The following is a 10,346-nucleotide window of genomic DNA, read 5'->3' as shown; positions in this document are numbered from 1 at the left end:
CCACGGCCCTGGCCAGAAGCATGGACTGCGACCTCATAACTTGTTCTTGCCTTTGTCCTGTTCCCCTGCTCTGGGGAAAGGGCAGGGTGTCTGGAAAATTAGGGTATGTGGAAAAACACCTGGGGAGGAGCAGATACAACAAGAGTACTCCTGCTCGCAGGCTGTGGGCAAGTCCCTCTGTGCAGCTGGGCAATGGCAGACCCTGCCCTCGGGCCACACCATTCATACGCTATTTTTATAAAAGTTCTTTTGTACAGAGCTGATGTAGTACAGGATAACGTGTTCCTTCTGCTGCTGTTCAAGCATTTACTTCTACTGAAAAATACAAGCGTGCTTTGTTTTGTCATCCTTTTAATTGGCTGCACAGTCCATAGTGCGTATTATTGTACCCTAGAAACTAATTTTATTGTGATGTTCCACCGTGTGCAATTGGGAGGGGCTCGCTGTATCCCTGTAAATGCTGAGTTTTGCATGTGGTGTAAGTGCTGAATAGAAAAATCCATTCCTCTGTGAGGTTTCCTTATTAGTAAACTTTAATAAGCTATTGAACAACGTTCGGTGCAACAGTTGAGAAACCTGACTGTAATAACAGCCCCTTTATTGAACCCCAGACATGCCAGTAGCAGGTAACTTTGGAACGCGTGACAGCAGGTGGTGCTCTTGGTTTGCGTTAGCCACCTGCAGCCGGAGCGAGGAGGTTGTCCACTCTCAAATCTAGTGAAATAGTCCTTCAGAGAGCAAACCCGGAGATGCTCAAGCGTTCGACTAGGCTTGCTAAGGCTCCTGACGGCCCCAGCCCCCAAATCACCACGTACACAGTCCACCGAGATGTCCTTCAAGAAGGTGCCGGGGCTAAGTATGCGTGTAGGAAACAAGTCAGCTTTTCTATGGCTCCTTGCAACCCTCGCAAGCACCATCTCCTGGAGGGGTCCTTCTGCCAGAGGAGGCTGAAGCCCCAAGCAACACCCCCCTCCCCCCCCGCCTGCTTGGCTGTGCCTGGGCGCTGGTGTTACGGGCATATTCTGCGGGAGCCCCAGCCGCTCCGGCCAGCCAGTTCATCCTCTTGACAGGAGGAATAAAGCAAGATTTCTGTGTTACGGTGCCCCCCCTCCATGGGAAGAGGCAAGCCAGCCGAGATGGGGCTGGGGAAGCTGGACGTGGTGGTGAGCACACCCCGCTGCTGGGGCAGCGCAGCCCTGGCACGGGCATGTAGTGCGGGATGGGGCTGGGCTCTCCCATCGCATCTGGGCGAGGTGGCTGCTCTGCTGCTTTGCTTTGTCCAGCTGCACGTTTTAAATCCTAGCAATTATGGTTTCCGTGTTTAGGTTTCACTTCCATGAGGGGCTGCGTGGGAGCTGATGAGGCTTTGTACCTGAGAGGATATATCAGCAGGTACCCGAGGAAAAACCTCAAAAATACTTTCCAAAAGGGTGAGCACTCATGTGAACCCCTTCCTAGGGACTGTTATGATTCCGAGTAAGAATTTGATAAGGCCTTAAATAGCAAACCATGCTGTAAAAGGCTTGGGTGCCCAGCACTCGTATAAACAACTCCTTTTCAGTCTGAACATGTACTTGAAACCAAAATGTGCTCTGTGAGAGTTATTGATTTACATAAACTATATGCACACGCTATAGCCCATGGTTGAGCACCACCAGTTTAAGATTATACATAATCTATAAAAATATTTCTACTTAAGCAAGTGGTGCTCCATCATAAAAGAGAACAGCTGTGTGTGGGTATAAAGGAGGAGAAGAGTGACGGTGATACGCACGCAGATGTGTGTTGCCTGTATGTGCCTGCGTGCCTGTGCACAGGCACAACTGGCATCTTTTAAATGCGCCCTGTTGCCTGGACATTAAAAGGCTTAAAAAAAAAAATGAAAAAATGAATTTTTCTGCAGCTTCCTCTGCACTAATTGAATTTCTGTCCATAACATTTACAGACTTTAAGAAGAGCCCGCATAATTACCTTTTCTCTTGATTTTTTTTTCTCCTCTCCATTTAAAACTCATTGTATTGTGTCATTTTATAGGCGCTGGGAATAAATCTTTTGTCAACTCTATTGCATTATTATGCAAAGTACACAAAAAGTATAGGAGTGAAACAGCCTGAGAGAAGCCGAATGCTGCTCCTTTCAGCCCTCCCATTTGTCCACAGCAGCAAGCCTCCAAGTTTGCTAACACAATCTTTTTCTCAGAGAAACTTCCTCACCCTCCGCCATTGATTGCAAAGAGTTCACTTGACCGTGCTAATGCTGGCTATGAGGAAGTGTATTTACTATGAGAAGAAAAGCCTGATGAAGGAGCCATCAATTATCTCTGCAGAATTGATCCTGGGGGACTGAAGGAGCTGCTGTGCACCCGCAGGATTTCTTGGCAGGAGGAGAGAGGTCAGTGGCAATGAAGTCCCTTCTCCCCCAGGGATGGCGATGTGTCCCAGGACGAAACGTTTTAGGAAAAACCAAAATCATTGATGCTGAAAAATATTGCAAAGGGCAAAGCTTAAGAGGTACGTGGGATCTTCTCAGCTCCTTCAGGAGGTCTTGCCAAGCTGTGGTTAATCTGAGGAGCTCGGAGCGAGAGCTGAGGGTGAGAAGAGGGACCTTAAGCTGAGGCTGCCCCTGCCCGGTCCTGCCACCACCCCCAGTTCAAGCCAGGCGCCTTCCAGCCGATTGCAAAGCGCCAGTAAGAGCTCATTTAACCACATTAGTGGGTGCTTTGACTTCTAACCAAGGCTCGACAACATTGTTGGAACAGGGCTTTGCTCCCACAATGTATGCACAAAATGGAATTAAGCAACTTAATTAGGCTGGGTAAAACACAAAGAGGGATTTAATACCAAGGGGACTTGGCAGCTGTCTGCAAAGTGACGTCAGGGGCCACTGGAAAAGCTCATCCAGCCAGTCCTACCCTGGAAATAACCTCAGCTGCAGGAGTGGGGCAGTAGGGTGTTTGCTCATGATTTTGTTGTTTTGTTCTGGTTTTTTTTTTCTGTCCTACCATAAAACACTGCAGAGAGCTAGACTCATAGTATGAGAAAGTTCTGGCACTCCTGCCGCCCATTTCTCTTCCCGTTCTTGTTTCACCTTATATAAATAACGGCCCTTTGCTCAGGAGAAGAAAAGTACAGCCACTGTCTGTGCTGGTGAAAAAAAGAGAAATTAAGGGAGAAAAGAGTCGGCAGAGAGCCAATAGCAAACTTGTACTTTCTTGAAGGTAAATGATTAATCTCTGCTCACTTGGGGAGATGGCTCCAGGGGGTTATCCGTATTTATCCACTTGCATCTAGATACTATTGGCAATTTTTTTCAGTTGTCAACATGGAGATTGCAGTATGGTGGGAGAAACCCTTAGGCCCCATGTCAAACTGAAAAGTCTAAAATACTTCATTGTGTATTTACTCAAGTACATCTTTAAAGGAAAGGCTGAGTGGTCTGCATGTGCCCCCGGGAGCCATGCGCTGGCCCAGGCCAGTGTGGAGCACCTCTTTGGTGGAGCACCTCTTCAATGGGCCACAGGCACCACTGTTAGAAGATCCTGCTTTGTGCCTGGAAGCTGGATCCCAGCAGCCGGGTGTGAGGTCCTGGGAGCCTGGAGCAGCCAGTGCTGTTCTGGTCGGCTGTGCAATGACTTATCTCTGCTTCAGAGATGCCAAAGCACCGTGGGAAAGGTGGAGGAGCTGCCAAGAGAAACGTCTGGCTCTATTTCTTGGACAAATTCAATTCTTCTGGAAATTGAGATGGAGACATGCATCCCTGGGAAATGTTTACCACCACTGCGGGCATTAATCTCCCAGAGACATTGTGGTGGAGAGTGTGATGGTTGGGTTGATTCGCCCTTCCTTGGCACAAGCTGGCCACTTCTCCCTGTCCCTCAGGGAGGGACCCTTGCCAGCCCCAGCCTGCTCCACTCCTCCTGCAAAGCCTCCTGCCCTGAGGGGCTGTTTTATGGGCTCTCTCCTGAAAAGCCATAATGCTTCAGTAGATATCTTTTCTACCTCTATGGCTTAACTGAAGATCTTTTGTTTCATCATCTCAAGGTGATCTTTTGTTTTCAGTCGAGCCCCTTATAAATAATGTCATCCTCGCTGCACCTTTGACTCAGGTATCCTGGGATCCCAGATGGTACTTGTAAAACATACATCCCATCTGCAGCTCTGAAAAAAGAAAAAAACCCACCAAACTTCTAAGAAAGCGGATGAATTTAGCCTCATGACATTACCTTAAGATATGGGACTTTAACAGGTGGATCACCACACTGCAAGTCCTGAGCCAGCACATGAAGCTGAACTCTGTATCATATAAAACAGATATAAATATAAAATACTGACAAGATTGGACTCACCACAGTTCTTTGTGATGGGGAAATATTTGTTGCCGTGCCTTATCTCGTCCCTTTCAGTACAACTGGTTGCAACTATTTGCTCTGCTTTCAGGCTACTGTTTGCAAATAGTGACGAAGAAGGGGGTGCGAGCATCATTGCACAAACAGCTTTCTGTTTGCGTAGCTGTTTGAGAACGGCTGTGCTGTGCATGAACGCCAGGACGAGCGGAAACCAGTATTTATGAATTATTTACATTTCTTTAGTTGCTGTTCATCATTTGTTATTTTTCAGTTTAAACAGTTTGTCCTCTGTTCCAGGAGCAGAAGGAAAGCCAAAATGACTTCAATGACAGCTCAAATATCCCACAGAATGACTAGTAAGTAGTCAAAGTAAACAACTTATGATGTAAATACAGTCTTGAAAAATTATTCATCCCATCCACACAACAAATTGGTCAGAAAAAGGGATTTCTGTTCTACAGAAACCCCTTGAATTAAAAACCAAAAAGAAGAAAAATTGTTTACCTTTTCCACAGAATGAGGATGTTACAAAAAAATAGAATAAAATATTTGCTGTTATTGTGTTTCTTTGTTTCTAAAATGTAAGAACATCAGAATCATAGTAAAGAATTGAATTGAGTCAGCTAAGGAGATGATGTGATGTTTTTTCCTTATCAACATGAGAGAGAAGTGCTTTATTTTGACTTTTCCCCATCAAAAATGTTGTGAAAATCGGTGGTTTTCTGTGCAGCATTCTGATGAAAATGAAAACCATGTTTGCTAACGGAACGCTGCTCCAGCACCAGCTCTAGTGGCTGCCTGTAAGTTACTGGCCGGATCCTGATGCCAGTTGCCCTTCAGCAGAAGTCTGTTGAGTTAACTGGAACTGCTCCTGGTCTACACAAGGCTCCACCAGCTTGGAGACACCTCGCCGAGGCTTCCTGCGCCGGGAAGGGGTTGTGCTCATCGCTGGTTTGTTCCCCATGAATAATTCAATCACTTCTTGTCATTGCTTTGCCGCATGTTTCTGTCGTACACTGCTTTTGATTTTATCATCAAAACCTGGGAACTGGCGATGGGAAGACTGTATCGTGGCTTCCCATCCCTTCGGCCAGAAATATTCCCTGCGTTGTGTTGGGGGGGGTGGGGGCAGCACTATGGGGGTGCAGATGAGCCTGCCCCCCCCAGCAGCGTTACAGCACCTCGGGGCTTATGTCTGCAATATGTCCCCGAAACCAAGGCAGCAAACGTGGGTTGTGGAGAACTGCAACATTATTGGGTTGAATATTGGTATTTTAGTTAAGGGGTTTACTGCAAAAAAATAATAACTTGTTTCTAAGCATAGGCATAGCATAAAAATGCAGAGAAAAATCTCTTCTTCCTCTGCCAAGCTTAAATATGAGAACAAACTGTAGAGTTTGTGTTCCAGGTGAATTGCTGGAGCTTTAACTCTATAAATAAGCCTAGCTCCACTGATCTCAATGGCACGATGCTGATTGACACCTACTGAGGATACATGCATAAGTATTTTTCATAATGAGCTCCTTCTGAGCCCACGATTGCCAATTGATGTGGCAATTACATATTAATATGTGTGACTGTGCACAATCAAACTGGGCTAGAAGGGATGCAACCTTTTGTTTTTTAAAAATTAATAAAATATTTATTGCAATCAGCTCATGTCTCCCAATTTGTTGCCAATTAACAAAAGTGTTTAGTGTGAAGCTGATTGAGGCTGTAGCCACAGGGCTGCACTAGGGGAACAAATTGGAGACTTCTTGCGCTGAGTTTCTGTTTCATTCTCTCCAGGTAGGAGCAGAACAGCAGGAGTCGGGAAATGGTGGAGGACTTTCCAGGGAAAGTCATCTCCAGTCATCAAGAGGAGATGAAGCTAGGAGACAGCTAAAAAACCCCCACAGATTAAAAATCTAAAGTGCAGCAGGCTAAACTTCTGTTGAAGAACACCAGGCATTTTGGCCAATAAATTCAAACAGGCTTTAAAAATATATTTATTTTTTCCAGGAATATTGGTTAAATGTGGAGAAGGTAAATGAAGCTGCAATGCAGAATGACACCAAGTTTTGAAATGTCTTTGCCATAGATGTGCGAACGCTGATTTTCAGCTGGTATGGCATATGATGTATGTTAATCTAATATTAGGGGATCCCAGATCCTCAAGGCACGGCAGAATATATACTTATTTATACAGCAGTCAGGACAGGACAGGAGAAGTACCGGCGGTGATGTCTTTGGCTGGTAGGGAGCCTTCCCAGAGGCTGTAGGCTACACTGGTGCTGCTGGAAAGATGACTTAGCTGCTTGGCTGGCAAGTGCAGGCTTCGGTGGTGATGTAGCAGCTCCTCTGGAAGTTGGTGACAACAGGATTGCCTTGAATAGAAGCCTTTAATGAACATCTACCCTGTCTGATGCTTTTCTCCCAGTCCTTTGGGAGTGTGCCTTGCTCCTGGGCATTAGCAGGAACAGCACAGCTGATGTGCCTCTGTGCAAGCCAACACCCCTCTCAAAGCCAACAGCCCCAGTTCTTCCAATACTTGAATCCTCACTTGTGTCCCATACAAGTTGGTTATTTAAATTACATTCACAGCCTTAATGCTTTGATGACTCCTTTTCAGAGCATTTTCTTCCCACTTGTTTATTTGTAATTTAAACTAATGAGCTATTCCTGCATTCCTTCTTCCGTGTCAGAGAGCAGGACAGATTTGTTAGAACGCCGGTGGATTCTGGAAATGAGCTTATAAAATCTGGGGATGTTTCAGATGAGCACACACCTGCCAGAGGAACAGCCAGGTTCTGTGCCGAAAGAAAAAGCAGCCCTGTTTTTTTTTTTTTTAATGGTTTTTGTTCAGCTTGTTCGAAGTCTATAACGAGGGACTGCCTCTTCATCAGATCTGTCTAATGGGATCTTTGATCTCCATTACGAACTGGAGCTCAGCAAGAACAAAATCAGCATCAGTAACGCATTTCATCTGAACCTCCCCGCTCAGATACAAAAATGGTGATTCATCCCCCAACTAGGCCATTTTTTTCAATGAGATTGCCGTTCATGGGAATTAGGTCTAGTCCATGCTGCTGTAGCTCACATAATTATTAATAAACTGAATGTCTGCATCTAAAATAAAATCAAATCGTATCTTCTTTTCTAAGAATGGCTGGGCAGAGCAAAGCTGACTTCATTCTAGCTAAGGGATAATAAAAGCAGCGAAGCCCCAGCAGTGTGAACATTCAACGTGGGCTCATAAAGCAGGGTCCGAGGTGCCAAGGACACGGGAGGTGTTGCAGCCACTCCGCTTGCCCCCTTGCTGGAGACGAGCTGTGCTGCATTGTGAGCTGAGCCAGACCCGTGTTTTGCAGCACCCTCCAGGGTCAAGGCATCTCCTTGGAGCTACGCAAGCATTTGCTGTGAACGTGGAAAGAGGGGAGATGGCTGGAGAACTGGAAGAAGGCAGAGAATGATGCCTGTAACTGTCCCCTCTTCTTCTCACAGTGACCTGAATTCATCAGCCATGTGATGGGGACTCTTTATGGGAGATGAGCATTGCATCATCTCTATACAGAAAACCATTGCCAACAGGCACACGCATCCCCTTAGCACAGGCTCAACACCTTTTTTGATGATTCAGGGTCAGGTGAAGATGAGCAGTTTCAGCCCTGTCCCCCGATGCTGATTTCAGCCTTCCTGAGGGTGCCGCAGATGTCAGAGCCTGGACCGCTGCCTGCAGCGCAGCTGGAGAGTTCACCCAGCCCCAAGTTTGACAGGCTCTAAATCCATGCACGCAGCCCTGCTCTCCCTAGAAATGGACACAGATTGCAAAATTTATTGCAGCGTGAACAGCGGGGCAGAGTGGAGGAAGAACCTGGGGAAGAAACCTCTGGCTGAATATCTTGATCTGCCTCCTCCGATCATTTCATTGCAGTGTGTATACTGCTGAGGCAAACAGTTGCAGAAAACAAGGAAAAAAGAGTATTTCCATCATTTTACAACTGTTGGTGGAAATTCAGGGAGCAAACAAAATCCTGTCCTAGTGCAGGAATCATTTCAATAAAGTCACTGCTGAAGTTTTGACTGATTAGTGGTTCAGAGCCAAGGAGCTTCACTATCAGGTGCGGATGGCTCTGCAACACTGAGTGCTAGGGAAACCATCCCTCGGGAGCTGTAAATGGGGCAAATATGATAAAAGAGAGCAACCATGGAATTCCTTGGTGCCATTTTTCACAAAGTCGCATTTTATAGTAGAAATGTATTTCCTGTGATCTTTAAGTTTTGAAGAGCTGCTGGTGTGGTAGCTCTGCCAATGAATGCACCGAGAAAAACAATACGAGTGTTTAATGTTCAGCAAACTATTACCAGGTGTATGCTTTTACAGCCCATTGCAATTGAAAGTAGAAGAGTGTTTTTTTTCACCTAGGGGTAAAAAAAAGTAAATCTGACACAAACCGTAGTGTAAGAAAAGGAGTTCACAGTTTCTTTAAAGAAAGAAAGAGGCAGCACAAAAAAATAAGCCGTCACTTGCAAACACAGAATTGAAGCAGTACTTTTGCTGCTTTGCTCCATCAGGGTGCGACCCTTTGTATACTTCCCACTGCAACATTATTTCTGATAAATTATTGAGATAGAAAAGATATTTTACTTTCCCAAGCAGCTCAGGCGAATCATTAAGTGCATCAAACCCTCTACTATTTTATCAAACCTGAAAATGTGTTGGTTTTTTTTTTTAAATGAGAAAGGCCTGTCTGCTTTTAACACAGATTTTATCCTTTTTTATATTCTTCCCAAAGCCCTCTCAGGACTTGAGGAATTTTCTCCATTGTTCATGGGGCTTTGGGTTCGTTTTTTTAAAAAGAACGTTGAATTATTGAAAAACAGTAAAATATTTATTATCTGATCAATAATACATTGGATGCTCTGCTACTTATTTTTATTATTGACAGAAAGCAACTTGGCCGCCTGAGATGAGAATACACTAAGTTGAGGCAGATGTTGCTGTAATCAGGACAACAGGGAATTGGATATGAGGTGGCCACGGGCTGGGCTATGGACGTCCTTCCGCACCGGTGAATACTCGGTCTCCCTGGAAAGGGCGGTTCAGCTCCTGCGGAGGAAGCGTTACAACATGGGGTATGTACATCACAGCACCAGGCTCTACGTTAGAGCTAAAATGGTCTCTTGTCAGGCAGTAAGAAGCTATCACGGAGTGACATTCCTGATGCACATCTTTCCGAGCACTGTTTTAAGAGGGAGATGTCCTGGCTAGCTCAAAGAATTCGATCATGCAGGTGGCACAGCTCGAGGGACATCCCTTTTGCTGAACGAAACTGCGCCTGCGTTTTGAAGAACGCCTCTGTGCGAGTACACGGGTTTGCACGGGGATACACAGTAGAACATGTGACGTGTATGTCTGTGTAGTGGGTCCAGATTTGGTTTAGAGCTGTTTTTAAACACAAGTGAAAAGAGAGCAGTTAAAAAGAAATATTTTTCTTAAAAAAAGCAAATAAAGGAAATCCTTGGAAAACTTAAAATGCACAGAGACCAACTAAGAGAAGTGATATGCTTTCCAGGGTAATAAAGGAACTACTAGAGTTGCTGTCTTGACTTGACTTCTAGGGAAACTATAGGTTGATATCTGACTTATTTCAGGGAAACTACAGGTTGATATTTGAGGAGCACCAGAAGAAGGGAAAAATGCAAATATTGCCCTACTCATCAGAATATCAGAGAAAGAATGACACAGTTACCGTATATTGAATTTCCAAATCTGAAAGAAATATTAGGAGATAAATATTTCTTTGAGGGTGGGTTTGTACGGAAAAAATAATAATCTTGCAGACAAATTCAATATCTTATTAAAATAGAATTACAGTTACTAGCTGAAGGGAATGTGGTGGGTGTAGTCTATTTGAATTTTAGGAAAGCATCTGATGCAATCTCATAAAATTTTAATCTCGAAATAAATTAAAACTGGCTTTGATATAAGCACAGATACATGGATCCATAACTGGCTAAA

General features: G+C 44.9%; 1 long non-coding RNA gene across 1 annotated transcript; it reads right to left on the bottom strand.

Moving 5' to 3' along the window:
* Nucleotides 1–515: 515 nt before the first annotated feature.
* Nucleotides 516–4,548, bottom strand: LOC121094985. The gene is made up of 3 exons (XR_005829974.1): nucleotides 4,346–4,548; nucleotides 3,999–4,157; nucleotides 516–3,680 (listed from the first exon to the last, which is right to left on the bottom strand). It is a non-coding gene; the product is annotated as an uncharacterized LOC121094985 (long non-coding RNA).
* Between the last annotated feature and the right edge of the window lie 5,798 nt (nucleotides 4,549–10,346).

The sequence above is a fragment of the Falco naumanni genome, chromosome 10, assembly GCF_017639655.2.
Source record: "Falco naumanni isolate bFalNau1 chromosome 10, bFalNau1.pat, whole genome shotgun sequence".
Lineage (NCBI taxonomy): Eukaryota > Metazoa > Chordata > Aves > Falconiformes > Falconidae > Falco > Falco naumanni.
The sequence above is the reverse complement of the archived record's forward strand: the minus strand, read 5'-3'. Positions and strand labels throughout refer to the sequence as shown.